The sequence below is a fragment of the Pan troglodytes genome, chromosome 23, assembly GCF_028858775.2.
Source record: "Pan troglodytes isolate AG18354 chromosome 23, NHGRI_mPanTro3-v2.0_pri, whole genome shotgun sequence".
Classification (NCBI taxonomy): Eukaryota; Metazoa; Chordata; class Mammalia; order Primates; family Hominidae; genus Pan; species Pan troglodytes.
The window spans coordinates 25,250,768-25,271,730 of record NC_086016.1 but is presented as its reverse complement, the minus strand read 5'-3'; the positions used below and the strand labels follow the sequence as shown (position 1 = coordinate 25,271,730).

At 52.3% G+C, this 20,963-nt stretch overlaps 1 protein-coding gene across 3 annotated transcripts in view; it reads right to left on the bottom strand.

Annotated features, from left to right (window-relative positions):
- BCR (BCR activator of RhoGEF and GTPase) overlaps nucleotides 1-20,963 on the bottom strand; it is a 137,453-nt gene that overhangs the window by 64,335 nt on the left and 52,155 nt on the right. The gene's annotated exons all lie outside the window — the stretch shown is intronic.

Below are 20,963 nucleotides of genomic sequence, written 5' to 3'. Positions count from 1 at the left end.
GACCACAAGGTGAGGGGGGATGAACATGAGCTCACTCCCCAGACAATACAAGGGGCTTTCTGAGATACATCTGCCCCTGGCAGGGGGTTGTGACTTAAGAAATGTATATTTGATCTTTGCATATCCCACCCTCTACTTTCCTGGCACGCAGGTCCTAAAACCCTTGGAATCTCTAAAGTAATACATGTCTTTATGTGTGCTAGTAAATGACAGGTGGCTGGGGCTCCTGGATAGCCTCAGGAAGGGGGCTGGTTGCCGGGAGAACCAATCACATGATTAGAGAGTTGGCACCCCCAACTCTCTGGGGAAGACCCACAGTTGAAGGTTGAGTTGATCACCAATGGCCAGTGACGTAATCAATCATGCCTACACAATGAGGGCTGTCCAAAAGGCCAGGGTTAGGAGAGCTTCCAGGTTGCTGAAAATGTGGCAGTGCCCCGAGAGGGCATGGAAGCTCTGCACCCCTTCCCACAGACCTTCCTCTGTGCACCTCCTCCGTCTGGCTGTTCCTGAGTTGTATCTTTGTATTAAAAACCAGTCAGCTAGTAAGTTATTTTCCTGAGTTCTCTGAGCCGTTCCAGCAAGTGATCAAACTCAAGGAGGGGGCTGTAGGAACCTTCAATTTACGGCCAATAGATAACCTGGACTTGCTACTGACACCTGACGTTAGGGGCAGTCTTCTGGAGCTGAGCCCTTAACAGTGGGATCTGATGCTAACTCCAGGTAGACAATGTCAGAACTGAGTTGAAATTGTAGGACACCCAGCTGGTGTCTGCAGAGAACTGCTTGGTGTGGGGGAAAACCCCTACATTTGGTCACATAAGTGTTCTGCGTTGAGCTTGTGTACAGAGAAAACAGTTGGTTCTCCCCCATACAGGGGGGTTGGGTTGCTATATAAAGGGGGACCCCGGCTGGGCGCAGTGGCTCATGCCTGTAATCCCAGCACTTTGGGAGGCCGAGGTGGGTGGATCACTTGAGGTCAGGAGTTCGAGACCAGCCTGGCCAATATGGTGAAACCCCATCTCTACTAAAACTATAAAAAAATTAGGCGGGCATGGTGGCAGGTGCCTGTAATCCCAGCTACTCAGGAGGCTGAGGCAGGAGAATCGCTTGAACCTGGGAGGTGGAGGTTGCAGTGAGCCAAGATTGCACCACTGCACTCCAGCCTAGGTAACAGAGCAAGACTCTGTCTCAAAAAAAAAAAAAAAGAAAAGAAAAGAAAAGAAAAGAAAAAGAAAGGGAAACCCAAAATGTTACCGTTACCATCTTGATGTCAGGAACGGTCCTTGCACCTTGCACACCTGCCCATGGGGTCTGATGGGGTGAGGAGCACAGGCCAGCATGCTGGCTGGGGTGCAAGTTCTGTCCACCATGAGCAGCGAGTCCTACCATGCTATTCCGATGCCAGCCCAGGGAACTGGGGCTACAGGTTCCCCCATCCCCCAGTCCGGCCCAGCTTCTGGCTGAGTCATAGACCACCTTCCAGCAGGTCTGTCAAAATCCCAGACCACCCTTACCCCAATGTGAGTACCCGCAGGAGGACAGAGTGGCTTATCCTACAAGAGGCCCCCTGCCTGTTGGGACTATCTGGTTATACAGAGTAATTCATTCCTCCCAGAGGCACCTGGAGATAATCACTCCCTTCCTCCCAGGCTGAATGACAAAGCTCAACACGTGTTTCCAAGGCCTTAGCCATCTGGAGCTCCTCCATGGCCTGTTCTCAGCCTGAGTTTTCTAAGCCAGTGGACTCATCACGACCACTGTCAACCCACAAGGATCTTCTAGCCCAATCCATGGCTCATGTGAGGATCCCTTCTCCACTCCTTCCAAAGGGGGACTTTGAGGCCCATGGGACTTCTGAGAGCTCACCCTGATGGGGTGACGTCACTCTCACCATGAGTCACCTGTAAGCAGCCCTGCCCAAAGGTTACCAGCAGAGGTGACCTTGGTGTTCATTCAGGAGTTTACAACTGCCACCACACACACCCAGGCTGGGTGGGCACAGGGCTGCCCTCAGGCACTCAGAGCAACTGACCCAGCAATCCTGAAGTGGAGACTGTTGTCAGTCCTTTCCACGTGGAAGGCCGGGGAGAGCCGTGTGTCTGGAGTGATCTGCCACTAGCTGTGGGTGCAGATGGCCGAAGTTCCGGCTTCCTTGCACACCTCTGCCTCTCCCTCTCCCAGGTTCTCCACTTCTCGTCCCACAGGACTCAGCACCCTCTAACAGGTGTCCCCAGCCCTGGCTGCACATCGGCAACACCTGGGAGGCTTTGAAAACGATTTCACTGGGATCCACACAGACCTGCCGAATCCGAAGCTATAGGGGCTTCCTGGGGGAATCTAGCTGGCAGCCAGGGCTTAGACCTGCTGAGCGACCCCAACCCGGTGTCTAGCATTGCCGGCTGCTGACCTGCAGCACTGTCCCAGGTGATTGCACACAATTACTGGCTGCAAAGTCCGGGCCGGGTTCTGTCTCTGTGCGTGTTGAAAGGAGAATTCCAGGAAGAGGCTGGGTCTGGGTTGAGCATAGCAGCCAAAGTAGGAAGACCCCAAGAGCAAGGGGCACCCACCAAGTCCCTCAACAAGCTGTATGGAGGAATCTGGTCCCCTTAATCCATGGGACATCGAGGGGGCTCCAGGTACCAAGATCGCTATGTTGGTTATTAACGCTCAGTTCCTTTGGCCTTTGGGTGGGGGAAGTGAGCTGTGGTGTAATCCCTCAGAAGCGAGGCTCTGGCCCTCCCCATTGCTACCTCTCTGTGAGTTAGTCCAGGTCACTGAGGCCGTCCATGCCTCACCTTTCTTGACTTCATTTATTAATTTTAACAGAGACGTTGACTCGCTAAGGTGCCTAGGCTAGTCTCCAACTCCTGGGCTCAAGCAATCCTCCTGCCTCAGCTTCCTTTTTTAAAATCATGCATGTGAACTAGACAATCGATAAAGACCCTCTAGCTCTAAAATGCTACTGTCACTATTAGATGAAGGCCCTGCCATCCCCTTGGCCTCCTTTAACAACTTCCTCACCCTAGTCTCCCACCCCATGACCCTCCAGACTTGGCTTTTACATTAGCTTGGAATTGTCAGCGTCTACTAAATGTTCTAGCAGAGGTGTCCAAGTGCCCAAGGGAGAGAATACACTCATGGGTTCTTAGTTTTGTTTTTGGTCGGGCCAGCAAAGCCCCTTCCTCATCCCTCTTTTCCACTTATCACTAGAGAAAGAGACTAAAACCACAGCTTTAGGCTGTGAAACGTCTAAAACAAAACAAACAACAACAAAATAAGGTGGGTTAGACCAGCTTTTAACCAACGGTTTTGCTGTTTATCTAAAGACGATCTTAAGACATCAACACATTCTTCATCACCGGGTGGAGCACCTTTTATCTGAGTGCTTTCCGCGCCCATGACTACACTGACTCCCGTGTAAGGTCAAGTCAACACCGAGTAGGGAGTCAACCCAGCAAGAACTTCGGGGTCAGATTTGGGGTCCCAGGGCTTGCTTCAGAGTAACTGTAAGACTCCACATGTGCGAAGCCACATGCTGGCTTAGCAACGTCCACGCTAAAACCTGGTGCAAGAATCAAGTGCCCGGTGAGGGTTTGCCTGCCTGTGTCCAGTGAGACTTTGAAGTGGACACATCACCCCGCCAGGTGAGACAGAGAGACCAGGTCTCACGGCCAGACTCTGCTGGGGAATTAGGACACTCCAGGTGGCTGAAACCCCAGCCGTTTCCCCCCTGCAGAGATCTCAAATCAATGTCTGGGTGACTGATGCTTTTAAGTCTGGATTCCAGATGGCCTGCTCATCCCTGCCACATTCCATATGAGGGCTTCAGCCCCTGCCTCAGCTCACCCAGAGCACTCCAATCCACACTTGTTGCCCCTCATTCTGCTGACTCTTCCAGTCTGCTCCAAGGCAAATGATGGTGTGGGGAGGACTGCCCCTCAATTTCCTCATCCCCCCCATTCTAACCAGCACACAGGAACCTGCTTTTTCAAAACGCAGTTTTTCACACCTGAGCTCCCCTAAGTACACAAAGCACCACCCCCCACCCGTGATTTTATTTTCAGCGACATGATCTTTTTGTCACCCAGGCTGAAGTGCAGTGGAGTGATCATAGCTCACTGCAGCTGTGAACTCCTGGGCTCAAGGGATCCTTCTAAGTAGCTGGGACTACAGGTGCATGCCACTATGCCCAGCTAATTTTTTTTTTTTTTTGAGACAGTCTCGCTCTGTCGTCCAGGCTGGAGTGCAGTGGCGCGATTTCGGCTCACTGTAAGCTCCACCTTCCGGGTTCACGCCATTCTCCTGCCTCAGCCTCCGGAGTAGCTGGGACTACAGGCGTGCGCCACCACGCCTGGCTAATTTTTTTTTGTATTTTTAGTAGAGACGGAGTTTCACCATGTTAGCCAGGATGGTCTCGATCTCCTGAACTTGTGATCCACCCACCTTGGCCTCCCAAAGTGCTGGGATTACAGGCGTGAGCCACCGTGCCTGGCCTGCCCAGCTAATTTTTAAAAACATTTTTTGAGAAAAAGTCTTGCTATGTTGTCCAGGCTGATCTTAAACTCTGGCCTCAAGCAACCCTCCTGCCTCGGCCTCCCAAAGTGCTGGGATTATAGGCTTGAGCCACCATGCCCAGCCAAGGCCCTTTCCTCTTGAGGATAAAGTACATTATTTGGCATTTTGAAAGCCGCCATCTCCCAAGAGCCAGAACCAATTGGGAGGCCTGGCTCCTGCCCCCGTACCAGGAATACCCAGTGGAAAAACCTCTCTGGGCCTCCTCACCCTTGGCAGGACTGAGGTTGATGGTCTCATCAGCCACATCCTTCCTGCAAAGCTTTATCCAAGGCAGAACCCAAACACTAGAAGGTAGAAGGTGGGGGCATGGAATCTGGCTGCTGCTCACCTGAACCAGGAACCAGACTAGGAGTGGGGCTGGGGAGAGGAAGTCCAGTGCAGACAGCCCAGGGTTGGTGTGGAAGAGGGAAGGCCTAGTGAAATCTGAAACCCTCTTCTCTCCAGGCAGTTTGCTTAGCAACCCAACCCCAGAACTCTGCAAATCTATTCTTTCATAAAAGGAAAAAGGGCAGCCAAAAAATAAAAATAATATAGCGAAAAGAATAATGCCTGGTTAGGTCCCAGTCAGCCCAGGCCCAGGTAGGTGCTGCGGTCACATCCCCTAGACCACACTGGTTCAAAAAAAAAAAAATATTTCAAAAAATTAAACAGAATTACCACATGATCCAGCAATTCTACTCCTAGTTATGTACCCAAAATAACTGATTTTTTTTTTTTTGAGATGGAGTCTCACTCTGTTGCCCGGACACTGCTGGAGTATAATGGCGCGATCTTGGCTCACTGTAACCTCCGCCTCCTGGGTTCAAGTGATTCTCCTGCCTTGGCCTCCCGAGTAGCTGTGATTACAAGCGTGCGCCACCACACCCAGCTAATTTTCGTATTTTAAGTATAGATGGGGTTTCACCATGTTGCCCAGGCTGGTCTGGAACTCCTGACCTCAAGTAATCCACCAGCCTCAGTCTCCCAAAGTGCTGGGATTACAAGCGTGAGCCACTGCGCCCAGCCTCTAAAAGAACTGAAAGCAGGAACTTGAAGACATATTTGCACACCCATATTCATCACAACATGGGAAGGAAGAGGTGGAAAGAACCCAATGTCCACTGACAGAAGAAGGGAGAAGCACAATGTAATGTATACACGCAATGGAACATCATTCAGCCTTAAAAAGGAAGGACATTTTGACACATGCAATCTCATGGATGAACCTTGATGTTCTGCTTAGTGGAATAAGCCAGACACAAAAGGACAAGTATTGTTATGATTCCACTCATATGAGGTACCTACAGTAGTCAGATTCATAGAGACAGAAGGCGGAACGGTGGGCTCCCAGGAAATGCATGCAGAACTGAGCTCAGACCATCGGCCATGTGATGCCTGGGTACAGCCAGGCAGGAGAGGCTCTCCCAGGCCAGATATGCCTAGAGAGACCCCAGATCCTCCATCCGTGGTGTGGCTGCCAGAGGTGTGGGGTTCCAGGAACCCAGCCCCTGACCCACCCTCTGCCAACGTGCCCCAGGGTGAGATGGGAGCAAGCCCTCAGGGGATCAGAGGTCATGCTCTGGGCCCTCCCTACCCAGAACAATGAGAGCGGCTGTAAAGTGCCCTCCGATCAACATGTACTGGAGTCAAGAGAAGAAAGGGGCACTGGGAGGAATTTGGGTGGAGGAGGCAGGAACTCCAGGGAGCACAGAGATCATCAGCAGAGTGGTCTCCATCCTTGTTTACACTGGCAGCCAAAGACTAGGCAGTATTTATTTACAAAGGTAAAAGCAGATCAAACATCCGGTGGCTCGGCCAGCTGTGGTGGAGGTTTCCACAGAGGCGGACATCAAACCCCCACCCTGTCATGGCTGCAGCTGTCCTCCTTCCCGGCTCCTGCCCTCCTCTTGGCCTCCCATCTTCTCCTAGGTCCTAGGCAGGCCATGGCAGCATGGTGCCAGCGACTTCTACAAACAGCAGCACACGTCTTTTGGAGGGATTGTCAGGCAGGCACTGTCCTCCAGAGAGGCTTGGAAAACCATGGCTGGGACAGAGGTTCGGGTCTCATGAAGGGTGCAGAGTCCACAGTCGGAGCTGGCTCTGCACCCCACGCTCATCCATAGCCTGGCACCTTCCTACCACCATGCACCTACCAAGAGCAGACTCTACCCTGGAGAAGGGCTGTGGATCTTGGGGACTCCGAAGCTGGCTATCGTAGCAGAACCTCAGGTAAGGTCAGGGAATACCCGTAGTGCTTCAGGGAGGTAAGTTCCTCTGACAGCAAAAAAGACCCAAATCTTTGAAGTAGTGGGCAAAAAAAACCCGCCACCCTTTACGGGGCACTTCCTCTAGGTCACATATGGTGCTGAAAACCCACGTATCATCTCTTGGAATACGCACCTGAGTGGGCATGAACTTTTAGATTGCTATTTTTCAGACAGGAAAAACTGAGTCTCAGGCAGAGCTTGACTGTGCCCAGCTGCACCTGTGTGACCTGCCTGCTGGGTCAACTTTCATTCCAAAGAGAAGGCATTTCTAAGATGTGGCATTGATAACCTTACGACTTAGCAACTCCCCTCCTAGGTGTATAATCAAAACAATTGAAAACTAGTGTTCAAACAAAAACTTGTACCAGAATGTTCACAGAAGCATTATTCACAAGAGGTAGAAACAATCCAAATGTCCATCAGATTCAATGGAATAGCATTGCTCACCATAGTCTCGAACTCCTGGGCTCACGTGATCTCCTGCCTGAGCCCCCTAAGTAACTGGCATTACAGGTGTGTGCCATTATGTCCAGCTAAAATAATTTTTTTTTCTTTTTGTAGAGACAGGGGTCTCGCTATGTTGCCTAGGCTGGTCTTGAACTCCTGGCTTCAAGTGGTCCTCTCGCCTAGGCCTCCCGAAGTGCTGGGATTGCAGGTGTGAGCCACTACACCCGGCCTCTGCCTTCAAAGGGAAGGAAATTCTGTCACATGCTACAACACGGATGAACCTTGAAAACATGATGCTACGGGAAATATGCCAGTCACAAAGTGCCACATGTTGTATGACTCCATTGATATTAAGTCCCCACAATATGTAAACCCATAAAAACAGAAAGGAGGTCGGTGACTGCTTAATGGGCAGGGGTTTCCTTCTGGGGTGACGAAAATGTTTCGGAACTAAACGGAGATGGTGGTTGCACAACACTGTGAAGGCACTAAAAGCCACGGAATTGTTCACTTTAAAATGATTCATTTTATGTTATGTGAATTTTACCTCAATTTTTTTTTTTTTTTTAAGGCTGACCTGTTTTCCTCTCCTAAGCAGGGAACCCGGAACATAATTCCACTGTTTCCTGAGGGCTGAGAGTATCCTTCCGGATGGATGTCAGTACCGCCTGGCCATAACCTCAGGCCACCCACAGGCAGTGAGTGCTTTCGGAGATGTGTGGTTGGTTCTGGTGGTTTTTCTACTTTCTCCTCCTCTGCCAGGCTGGCAGCTGCCCCTTCTTGCATCCACGCCAAGTGCCTCAAAATTCTTTATAAATGAGACGTGCCCCATCCAGTTAGCCACCGCACCCTGGCTAAAGGCCTGCCACCAGGGTCCTTGGTTCTGTGGTGGAAGGGTACACAGAGAGCACCCCAGGATCCTGTGGCCTCCCAGCCCTCATGCCATACCCCAACAATGACATCACCAGGCCAGCACCCAAGAATGGAAAGCCGCAGCTGCCCGGGTAGAGAGAGGTCAGGGTCATGAATCAGCGTATGCCACAGAGAAAGCCACCAGGCTAGCCAAGGCCCCCCATAGGCTGGAAAATGTCAGTCGGGAAGGGCCTGAGCCTGTCCTGCTCCCTGATGCCTTGGCTCCCCAGGCAACCCTAGACACCGCAGATGAGAAACAGGTATTTACAACTCTGAGCTTTCTTGGAGGAGAAAGTCCAACCCACACGACCAGCCCTGACAGCTCTGCCTGCTTGAAGGTTGAGCTGGTTGGAGACTGAATCACCAGAAGGTCAACTTTGCTGGCGATTTTCTGGGGGCACTAGTCAGCCGTTTTCCTCCACAAGCTGAGTGTGCCTCAGTGTGGGCAGAGGAGAACCCCCTCTCTTCTCCATCAGGATCCAGAACACTGTTAAAGGACCATCCCCTGTCTCCAAGGACCCACCTGTGCCTAAGGCTCCCAGTCATTCCCGGAGGCAATAATAATTTGATGCTCTAGGCTTCAGGTTGGGGGCCGGCTGGTGTGGGGGCAGGGCAGAGGCTGAAACCCCAGCTGGGAAGAGGCAGCAGCCCTCCGCCCCAGGATGATACAGTTATTATTCCTCAGCAGCACCTGGGCTTTTTTAGGACTCTGGGGCTCAGAAAGACTTCCTGGAGACCCTGAAGGTTTAGCCCCAGACAAATGTACTTACTGAGTACCTAATACGTGCAGGACACTGTGCTGGGTATGGAATGGTGAGCACCGCACACCCAGCCCCTGCCCATGGGAGCCAGCGGAATCCATGGAGTCACGTGACGTGGGCATCACAGCAACCATGACAAGGCCACGGGAGAGAGGCAGGTGGCACCGGAGCACATGCAGGAGGGAGGAAGACAGACCCAGGAAGGACAGCAGGGCCTCTCCCTGAGGAAATGACCACGGAGCCAGGACCTAACGGAGGAGAGGGAGGCAGACACTGGCTCCCCTGAGGACACCAAGGTGAGAAGCCCACTGTAGTGGGCCCCCAAAGGAACACGTTCATATCCTAACCCTAGAATCTGCGAATGCGACCTTACCTGGAAAGAGTCTTTTTGCAGATGTAATGAAGTTAAAGGCTTTGAGATGAGATCACCCTAGATTGTCCAATTACTACTACTATGATGTGTTTCTATTCCCCCAGAACTCTCCTGACAACACACGTGTGGGTTTTCTCCTTTCACCAGGCAATCCTCCCAGTCTCTGGACACCAGCCGGGTGTCCTATAATTTAATTCCATTCTGCCAGTAAGTATGTGGAATAAGTGTCAGACTTCACAGGTTAAGGGCTCAGTACCACAAGACTGTTCCCACTTAAGGCACTGGGGGAAAGTCTGGGCCACCTGTACTTCTGACCTACTGACTCTAAAGCTGGGAGTGGAGATGGGGTGTTCCCACAACCTCCTCCTCAGGTTCAATAATTTGCTAGAGACGGGCACAGTGGCTCATGCCTGTAATCCCAGCAACTTTGGGAGGCTGAGGCAGGCGGATCACAAGGTCAGGAGTTCAAGACCAGTCTGGCCAATATGATGAAATCCCGTCTCTACTAAAAACACAAAAATTAGCTGGGCGTGGTGGCAGGCGCCTATAGTCCCAGCTACTCGGGAGGCTAAGGCAAGAGAATCATTTGAACCCGGGAGGTTGCAGTGAGCCGAGATCTCGCCACTGCACTCCAGCCTGGGCAACAGAGCGAGGCTCCATCTTAAAAAAAAAAAAAAAAAATTGCTAGAACAGCTCACAGAATTTGGGAAAACCTTTTACTCACATTTACCAGTTTATTGTAAAGGATACCACTCACAAAAGCCAAACGGAAGAGGGCTGGGTAACAGGGTGTGTATTGTGGGGGAGCTTCCATGGCCTCTTGGGGCACTGCCCTCCCAGCACCTTCATGTGTTCACCAACGTGAAAGCTCTCTGAACCTCACTGTGTAGTGTTTTCATGGAGGTTCCACTAGGTAGGCAAGACTAAATCACTGGCCACTGATGATCAGTTCAGCCGAGATCAGGCTGGCATGGCTGTAGACACGGGTGATCAATTCAATCTCCACCCCTCTCCCCATCCCCAGAGTTCAGGGGTGGAGCTAAAGTTCCAACCCTCTAATCACGTGGCTGGTTCCTCTGGCAACCAGCCCCATCCCACAGCTATCTAGGGGCCCCTCAAGCATCACCTCATTAGCATAACCTCAGGTCCCACAGAAAAGGCTTGTATGAATAACAAAAGATGCTCCTATCACCCCATCGTTCAGGAAATTACAATGATTTTAGAAGCTTGTGCCAGAAATCAGAGGGAAGACCACATACAGGTTTCTTATATCACAATATCACACTGATGGACCCTAAATCCAATGACAAATATCTTTAAAGAGACAGAAGACACAGGCATACGAGAGGCCATTTGAAGGCGGAGGCAGGGACTGGAGAGATGCTGTCACCAGGTCGAGGAATGCCGGGGGCCATCAGATGCTGGGAACAGAAAGGAAGGATCCTCCCCTAGAGCCTCCAGAGACAGCCTGGCCCTGCTGACACCTTGATGTGGGACTTCAGTCTTCAGAACTGGGAGAGAATAAATGTTTGTTGTTGTAAGCCACTAAGCTTGTGGCATTCTGTTAAGGAAGCCACAGGACACTAAGACATGGCCTGAACTCGGTGCCATGGAGTCTGAGGACAGAGATAACCCAGCCCCCAGGAGAGGGCTGGAAGGGCTTTGGAGGGGCAGAGTCTGTGAGAGAGAAGAATGCGACCAACAGAGCCTTCAACCAGCAGGGGCAGGGAGCTGCAAAGACGCCCCATGGAGGGATTCAGGCTGACTCAGCTGCCGGCTTTCCTGGGGCTTACAAATGCAGAAAGGCTGGGAAAGAGTGAAGGACGTGCCATCCCAAAATACACCGGATGGCTACACTGACTTCGAGCTGTAGCTTCAGAAAGGGCTAGCTGACCTGTTTCTTGCTATACTCAGCAAGCCATAAAGATTCCTCTGGGAGGGGTGTCTTCCTTGAACCAGGGAAGAAAATAGCCCTTATCACCTGAGATGGAATTGGGGGCTGCAGTGGGCCTGAATAAATATGCTTTAACAAAGTAACCCTTATCTTCCACCAGGTTTACACCCCTCATATATCTTCCAGTGACTCCTCAAGAATTTACTGCCCCTAGCCAGATCCCCCTTGTCCTGCCACTTCTCAAACTTATTGTTCTTTATCGAAAAAGGATAAAGCATCTTGCTTCGGCCACTTGTCTGGACTTGACTCTGGTGAAGTTTCCCATGCACCTGTAAAACTAATGACATTTGTGTGCTTTTCTCTTGTTAATGTACCTGGTGTCAGTTTGGTTTCTAGATCCAGCCAGAGGCCACTAAGAGCTAAGGGGGGCTGGAAGTGGTCTCTGGGAAAGGGGGTACAGCTGGGAAAGGGGATACAGGCTGGCAGTGAGAGGAGAGAGAGGAAGAGGGTGATTTTGTGGGGAGCCTCAGACTTCAGGCCAAGGACTTGGGCTCGATTTAGGAGGTGTCTGGGTCTGGAACAAGAGGGGAGCCTAGAGGCTGCAGGGAGACAGGTGACGTTCTGGCAGCACATCTGAGTGTGGCACTGGAGGTGGGGCAGGGCTGGGGGCTTCTGCGATGGTCACTCCAGGTAGGCCTGGTGTTGGTAGAAAAACGCAGGCAGGGGCACTGACGCACAGTGAGCCTGGGTCTGGCTAAGAGGACAAAGGCAAAAGGAGGAAGAGCAGAGGGGACGCTGAGCTTCTAGTCCCTGAGGTATAGACCTGGCAGCAGGGAACTGACCAGAAAAGTCCCTGGGAAGAGGGTGGGAAGGGGCAAGACAGGGAAGGTGGGTAGTGCCCTTCAAAGGAGGATGGCGTGGGAACAGTGCCCTGGTGTGGGAGCAGCATGGGGAGTGAGGTCTGAAAGTGACTGGAGGGAGTCCCTCCACACCAGCAAAGGTGCTCAGCCAGGATGCGGGCCATGGCCACTGCACACCTGCGGGTCCTCCCTTCCCACTCACTGCCCCTCCAAAGAGGAAATACAGAGGGTTGGTCGGGGGGGAATGGCAGGAAGAGGGACTTCCCCCTGCTGGCGGTCACCACCCTGAGCCCGGGGCCAGGGCCCAGCCACGGGCAGACACCCAGCAAGCCTGGGAGGGCAGGCAAACCACCTTCTTCCCCCATCTCGGTCTTGGGCTGCCCCGCTTCTGAAGGATGCCTGGGGCAGGTTAGGAGAGGAGGTGCACATTCACCACATTCCCAGCAGCGTCATCCACAATGGCCAAGAGGTGGCAGCAACCCCAGCATCCATCAATGCATGAGTGGAAAACCAGAACGTGCCACATACATGTAAAGGAGTATTATTCAGCCTCAAAAAGGAAGGAAACTCTGACACACGCTGACTGAGATAGGCCTTGAGGACATTATGCTAAGTGAAATCAGCCAGGCACAAACAAACAAATACCGTAAGATTCCACGTATATGAGGTTCCTAGAGTAGTCAAATTCATAGAGACAAAGTAGAACGGGGGCTGTGAGGTGCTGGACAGGAGGGGAGGAGGGAGTTAGCGTTTAGTGGAGTTTCAGTGTGGAGAATATGAAAAAGTTCTGGAGATAGACAGTAGTGACAGGTGTATGACAATGTGGATGTACTGAATACCACTGAACCGCACACTTAAAAATGGCTAAAACAGTACATGTTATGTATATTTTCTTTTTTTCTTTTTCTTTTTTTTTTCTTTTTGAGACAGTCTCGCTCTGTCACCCAGGCTGGAGTGCAAGTGGCACTATCTCGGCTCACTGCAAGCTCCGCCTCCAGGGTTCACGCCATTCTCCTGCCTCAGCCTCCTGATTAGCTGGAACTACAGGCGCCCGCCACCACGCCCGGCTGATTTTTTGTATTTTTAGTAGAGACGGGGTTTCACCGTGTTAGTCAGGATGGTCTCGATCTCCTGACCTCGTGATCCACCCGCCTCAGCCTCCCAAAGTGCTGGGATTACAGGCGTGAGCCACCGCGCCCAGCCTATGTATATTTTCACACATAGACAGACACACACACACACACACACGATCAGCCAGGCTCTGAAATTTAAAACAAAAGAAAAGAAGTACAGTTTTAGGGGCTAAATTGTGTTCCCTCCTAAATTCATATGCTGAAGTCCTAACCTCTAAACTTATTTGAAAATAGGGTCTTTACCAAGTTAAAATGAGGTCATTAGGTTAGGTCCTAATCCAATGTGACTGTGTCCTTTAAAAAAGAGGTGGCCTGGCGTGGTGGCTCATGCCTGTAATCCCAGCACTTTGGGAGGCAGGATCACTTCAGGCCAGGAGTTCAAGACTAGCCTGGACAACATAACAAGAACGTGTCTCTACAAAAAAATATAAAAATTAGCCAGGTATGGTGGTGGTCAAGTGTAGTTTTCAGCTACTTGGGAGGCTGAGGTGGGAGGATCACTTGAGCCCAGGAGGCTGAGGCTACAGTGAGCTATGACTGCACCACTGCACTGCAGCCTGGGACTGGAGCCAGAGGGAGACGCTGTCTCTTAAAAAAAAGTGGGGGTGGGTGGGTGGAATTTGGATACAGACTGGCATATAGGGAGAATGTCATGTGAACTTGAAAACTGCCACCTATAAGGATCCAACCCAGCCAACATCTCAATCTCATATTTCCAGTCATCAGAACTGTGAGATGATAAATTTCTATGATTTGGGCTGCACAGTTTGTGGTTCTTTGTTACGCAGCCATAACATACTATTACATGAATGAAGTCATTGTGGAGCTCAGACACCAGCACTGAGGAGCTGCCCACATGCCAGGAGTGCCCACAACACCCATATCACTGCCACATTCCAGACTCAGAGTGGCAGACAGAGGGGAAGAGCAGACACCAAGGCCCACAAGGTCAGAGTAGGAGGCAGCCCAGGGCCTTGCCCCCTTCAGCCACACAATGTATCCTTGCTCTCTTGGGCTCTCCTCTTCCAGTGCCAGGCACCTGCTCAGAAGCTAAATTATTACAGATTGACCCCAGACTCTCCTGCTAGCTAGAGAACAGACCAGAGCCACCTGAGTATCCTATGCTTGTACAAATCAGAATAGAAACCCAGTCACGTTCTGAATGTCCTGCACAACACTGCCAGCCAACCAGCCCCTCCTGAAGCTGCGCTCCTTCCTGAGCACAGCCCCTGCACTTTCAGACTCTCCTTCCCACACAGGGCCTGAGGGGCTTTGCTTTCCTCCCCTCATCCAAGCTGACAGGTGGGCTTCCATGCAGATAAGGAAACTGAGGTACTAAAGCGACAAGCTGGGCAGGACCAGAAGAGCCCAACGCTGGAGACAGACTGAGAAGGTGCCTATGAACCCTGCTGGGCCCACACATGATTCCATAGCCTGGGTTCTTTCTGTTGAGAAAAAGAAGGAAATGGCCCAGAGGAGAGTTTGAGGCCTGACCCGACCCGACAGAGGACAGTTTGAGACTCGAACCAACCCCGCCACCTGCCCCCCACCCCCCTTGCAAGCTGCAAGCCACATACACACACAAAAACCACTCGTGTTCCCACCAGCCCTGGAGGGGTATAGCCCTGGGTCAGTCCTGGGGGTAGTCTGTAATTCCCACCCCCGGCCTAATCCTGGGTCACCCTGATCTATAGTGCTCCTGGAAGGCTTATGGGGTTGTGGATGCACAGGTGTTCAGGACGCCAGCCTGAGTCAGGGCCAGGGGTACAACATGCAGAAATGGCAACAGGTACGGGCCAGAAGTGCTGCCTCGAATCCCCAGGCCTCTGCAAGGGAGCCATCAGTACCCCATTTTACAGATGAAGGTTGAAGGTTTGGACGTGGAACCAACATACCCTGAGCTCCACAGCTAAGGAGGATCCCCAACTTCAGGTATCCTGGGGGGCTGAACTAGGGGTGAGCTGGGGCAGGGGAGTGACGTTTTGTATTCTCCACCAGAATTTAAGATGTTCCAGGTGTGGGCAGATGTCAAAAGCCTGAGGAACAGACCGGGAGGTGGCACGGTCTCCAAGTCTAAACTCAAATGGATTTTCCCCCGGAAAATCTGTGCACATGGATTATGTGGCCAGGAACTCTTCCATTCTTAAACAAGTATTTGGAAAAGGAAATATAATTCCCTCTATTCCCAGCTTCCCCCACCCTACCTCCAAGGCCTTCATCAATCATCCCCCTTAAAAAACAAGACAATAAACCAACCAGGATGACCGGGATGACCAGAGGGCCCAGGGGCCTGCAGATGAAACTCCCCGTTTCATCTCTCAATGTTCCCACCAATGAAATGGGGATAATGACACTCTCCACCCACGCTCCCTGCGAGGTGTCAAGCAGGCCCCATCAGAGGGAGGAAACAGCACTGAGAAGCATAAGCATCACTTATCATAATTACCGGAAGCCTCACCTATTCACGCACTCCCACCTGCAACATTTAGCAGCACACTCTTTTGCTCCTTTCCAGAAAAACCTTATGACCTCCTCTTGCCTGGCTTCTGGGGGATGCAGTGTGAGGATGAGGGCTCCACTTCAGGAAATTTGGCAGAGCCATGTATCTGCTCAGGCCACTGCAGGTCAGCGGGTGACCCTAGCATGGCAATCTGGTCCGTCTCATCCACTACAAAGGCCAGCCAGGGCTCTGGAAGCCGGCCTTCACGCCGCCCATCTCAGCAGCCCAAAGCTGACCCACTGCAAAGGCCACCGCCCTGACTTCCACATTTCTCTTCTGCAGCAAAAATCAGGCCAGAGCAGAGCTTTCCTCACTCCCCTGGGGCTGCAAACTCTGCAGGCCACAGAAAACAGCTGAGGAACGAGCCAGAAAACCAGCCGGCAAGGATCTCTCTGTCCAGATGCAAGAGGAGAGAGAGGACCCAGCTCTTGACCTGAAACTCGAAACTGTCATGTGGGAATTACCACCCACGGTGATAATCCCAGCTGTCATTGTGGGTGTGACAACCTGGTCCAGATCCCACCTGTTACTCCCAATCGGCCAGGCTCGGAAACCAGGCCCAGCTCCTATCCTGCTTCCCCAGGGGGCCGTGGGAGGAGGTGAGATTCACACGCCCAGCCTGCCTCCATGAGCACAGCTGCTAGACACCCGCTCCGGGAGCCAACTCAGCCACCTGCCAGCCCAGCCAAATGAGCAGATCCTGATGAGGACTGTGGTATGCTGCATTCTGAAAGCACCTCCTGGGAAAAGTGAGTTCTGCAGAGATTCAACTCACAAACAGGGGCAGCGTGGCTATATCACCATGCCACTGCAGACACGCCAGGAAAAGGCCTTCCTTCAAGAACTCCACGATCCTGGGAGAACCGTGGCAACCGGAAAGGCTCTCAGAGGTATCTGACGCCGGTTCTGAGCCTGGCACTTCTGGAAAATCCTCAGGTGGAAGAATAACAGCTTGGCTCAATCAGGTCACCCTGCCCAACACTCTTGCCTCCACAGCTACCCCCTGCCAGAGCCAGCACAGGGCTGGCAACTGACTCGGGTACTATTCAAGACACAGAATTTGTTCACGCTTCCCAGACAGGCCAGTAGAGAACAAGGCTGATTCCTGCTCCTTGCTTAACAGACAGACCCCAGCTGACTGCCTAAAGTTACTGTCCCAGCCTCTTTACCTCCAGGGCAGGCACCTGCCAAGGAGAGCAACAGACACCCAGTCACATCCCACACCCAGGCCAACGTCAGGAACACAGCAGACATCTAACAGGTGTTGGTCCCCTCTCGGTCCTCATGAGGGGAACCCAGACCCACTGGGCTCTGCCCACATGACTCCTCCCTGTATTAAGTGCTTTGTATCTTGGCTAGTAGGTGTGCGTTGCCCTGTTCTCGCCTGAATCCCACCTGAGCCATGCTCTCCTCTTGGCTGGCAGATGGGGACTGTACCAGGAAAGCCTGGGATGTTCAGAAAGTTGGAGTGGTCTATTAGGACAAGTGGATTCACACCACTCTCCTCACCTGTTGAGCCCCTTCCAAAGAGGTCTCATAAGTCAGCAACACAGCAGCAGTGCAGACAAACATCCCCTGGCGCCCTGTGCTTCTCAGTCATAGAGTGCGGCAGGGTGGAGATGAGGCTGCAGGTGGGGAGGAGGTAGCCATGAGATGCTCAGAGTCACCTGAGACCAGATGCCAGGGGTTTGAGGAACCTGTCTTAAGCAAGTAGCTCTTCTCCATGAAACAGAAGGTACGTGGAGGCCACCTGGCTGGCTGGTGTGCAGGAGGTGGCACCCAGAGGACCTCAGAGCTGGGTTAACAAGCCAGGCCTCCAGCCATGAGTCACACCAGCCCCAGAAGAGTCAGCTCCCACATGCAAGGTCCAGCAGCTTTGGGGATGTGGGGGTGGCACTCTGAGATGCCCCTTACAGCACACAGAATAAATGTTCATATCTCTGCAAAATTCCTATGTTGAAATCTAACCCCCAATGTGATGGTATTTAGAGGTGGGGCCTTTGGGGGTGATTAGGTCAGGAGGACGGAACCCTCATGAAGGGGATTAGTGCCCTTTTGAAACCCCAGAGACAGCCCCCATCCTTTCCACACCAGGTGAGAACACAGCAAGAAGATGGCTAAGAACCAGGAAGTGGGCCCTTGGCAGACTCCAAATGTTCCAGCTCCTTGATACTGACTTCCTGCCTCCAGCACTGTGAGGAGTAAGTGTTTGTTGTTTAAAGTACCCAGTTTATGGCATTTTTGTTATAGCAGCCTGAAGTGACTAAGACACCCCTCCTTGAAAAAATCTGACACGCACACCCTCATATTCCGAGATTCCATGACTCACCTGGGACATAAACATGTCCCTTCCTCTCTGCAGTCCCCACATTATGCCATGGAACACATGGGCCTGGACATCTATGTCCTCACCACCCAGTGGGAATATACATCTTTCTCTTAATCAGGGAGGCACTTAAACGCTGCTTACTCCTAACATTGTGCCCCAGAGGGCAGGGCAACAGCACAGCTGCTTTCAGGGAATTCAGAACTTGGAGAAGGCCGGGCATGGTGGCTCACACTAGTAATCTCAGCACTTTGGGATGCCAAGGCAGGCGGATCACTTGAGGTCAGGAGTTCGAGACCAGTCTGGCCAGCATGGTGAAACCCCGTCTCTACTAAAAATACAAAAATTAGCTGGGTGCATGCCTATAATCCCAGCTACTTGGGAGGCTGAGGCAGGAGAATCACTTGAACCTAGGAGCCAAGATCGTACCACTGCACTCCAGCCTGGGTGACAGAGTGAGAGACTCCATCTCAAAAACAAAACAAAACAAAACAAAACAAAAAACCCCACAGAACCTGGAGAAGACCCAGGAGGTGAAATGGGAACTGGGTCATAGTCTCGAGCTGACCCTGGTTTTCACCCTCACTGTGGCTGAGAAATCAAGAGTGTGAGGGACAATGTGTGGCCACAGAGTCGGGGGAGGAGCCTGACTCCTCTAAGCATGGTAGGGCTCTGTCCATACAACACATGCCCCTCTACTCCCCAACTTTCCTGTAGGCTCCGGGTGGCCCTTGGTGTCTGGGCCCCGAAGACTGTCCAGCACACGGGTTCGGCCCTGGTCCCACGGCTCCAGCTCACACACACCCCCGCATCAGGGCCCACGACTGGGGAGTCTGGAGCTCATGGCTTCGCACAGTCCCCTCATGCTCGCTGCGACCTGATCAGCCTGGGTCCCCTGGGTGCTCCATTCTGGGCCTCGGCTCACACCTTCCCCATCCAGATGGCCTCCGAGTCTTGGCCCTCCCAGTTCTTCACAGCCCACCATTCTGATAGCCCCATCCCTGCTGTGACTTAACCTGACCACCCTCCTGGGCCGCGGGATGCTCTCCCAGGTGCTTTCTCCCACTCACCGTGTGTAGGGTCCTCCTCGACACTCCACCTACGCTACAGCCCATGTCCAGGCACCAGTCCCCTCAAAACTTCTCATAAGCTCCTTAGGACGGGCTGGAGTCTGGTCCCTCCTCAGGCCACTGATCACCCAGAACCCAGGGACCATAATAAGAACACACTTATTCAACGCATGGGGCCACCCCAGGGCCCAGATCTAAATAAACAGATGAAGTAAATAACTTCACATTCACATAACCACTGGTTCCTCGGACTTGGGAGTGACAGAGGTCAGGGTGGCCAAACTGGGTGCAGACAAGGATCAAACACACAGGGTCGCAGAAAAACACAACTCAAGGCAAGCTCCCCTCCTTTATTAGCTGATAGGACACATAATAGAATTTCTGTTTGCTGTCTCCGGAGAGTCCAGCTGCACATGGTCTCTGTAAAAATGCCAGAAGGAAATGCTCATGCACACGCCATTAATGACACCCCCAGAGGACTCGGCCTGGGGCTCATCACATCTGCGGGGTATACAGGCTGAGCTCATTTCTGAGTCACAAAACCCAAAAGTGATGTTTTTGGTCAGCGACCACCCAGAGAGCCTCCCACACCCTGGCGCTCTGCCCACTGACATGCCCTTGTCCCTGGCTGAATATCTGATTCTCCATGGGCCCCTGGCTGGCACGCCTCCCTGGGCAGGTGAAGTCACCATGCTCCTTTTTCTTTTTTCTTTTTTTTTTTTTTTGAGACAGGGTCTTGCTCTGTCACCCAGGCTGGCGTGCAGTGGTGTGATCTCAGCTCACGACAACCCCCGACTCCTGGGTTCAAGCGATTCTTGTGCCTCAGCCTCCTGAATAGCTGGGACTACAAGAGTGTAAGCCACCATGCCTGGCTAATTTTTATATTTTTAGCAAAGACGGGGTTTCACCATGTTAGCCAGGCTGGTCTCGAACTCTTGACCTCAAATGATTCATTTGCCTCAGCCTCTCAAAGTGCTGGGATTACAGGCACGAGTCTCCGCGCCCGGCCTCTTCTGAAGAATGTGAAGACCCCAGGGCCAGGCGTGCACCACGTGCATACACAGAGCCAGGCATTTTACACATACACCACGGAAGGGAGCCTCATGTTTTAGGAAGTCGGTGTGGGGAAGCAGTGGTGTCTCTTCTGTTTCCAAACGAGAACAGCCTGTCACCACCGGGCAGAGAAGCAACGCAGGCTGCTTCCACCAGGAGAAAGGCCGGCAGGAGTGGCGTGGAGATGCTGCCAGAGCCTGGAGCCTGCACAGGCTGCTCAGGAAGCTCGCTCCAAGAACCGAGCATCCAGGCAGGAGATGGAACTACAGGCACTGGGGCCCACAGGGGACTCTGATGTGGATGCTCTGTATAGGCTCTGCCTGGAGATGCCAAGGGGTCCCAGGACACAACAGAAGGCATAGAAGAGCCTCAGAGGGCAGATTTTCTACAGGATCCCAATTGTCTGGAAAGATGCTTCTATCCAAAGCTCTGGACCCAAGTCCAGGCTGAAGCTATTAGAGCACCTTTTCTTCCCTCAATGCGATCCCCCACCTCGCAGAAAAGTGTCTCAGCCTATGTGTGTGCACACACAGATGTGGCATTTGCATTTACCCAACAAAGCCTAACCCAGCTTCTCTCTCATCTTTGCCAAATGGATCCAGAACAGGGGCTCCATGGTCTGGCCTGACGACATCAGGCCTTCTGACTGCTACAGATGGTTTGTAAATAAGGCCTTCCTACATGAATGCGACACAGCAGCATTCATTCCGTCTCTCTGATCCTGCCATCTCACCTGAAGGAGGAGGCAGATGGGGCCGCCCATGCTCACGGGTGCAGCAGGTAGGCTCGCTGATAAAGCCACAGAAGCCA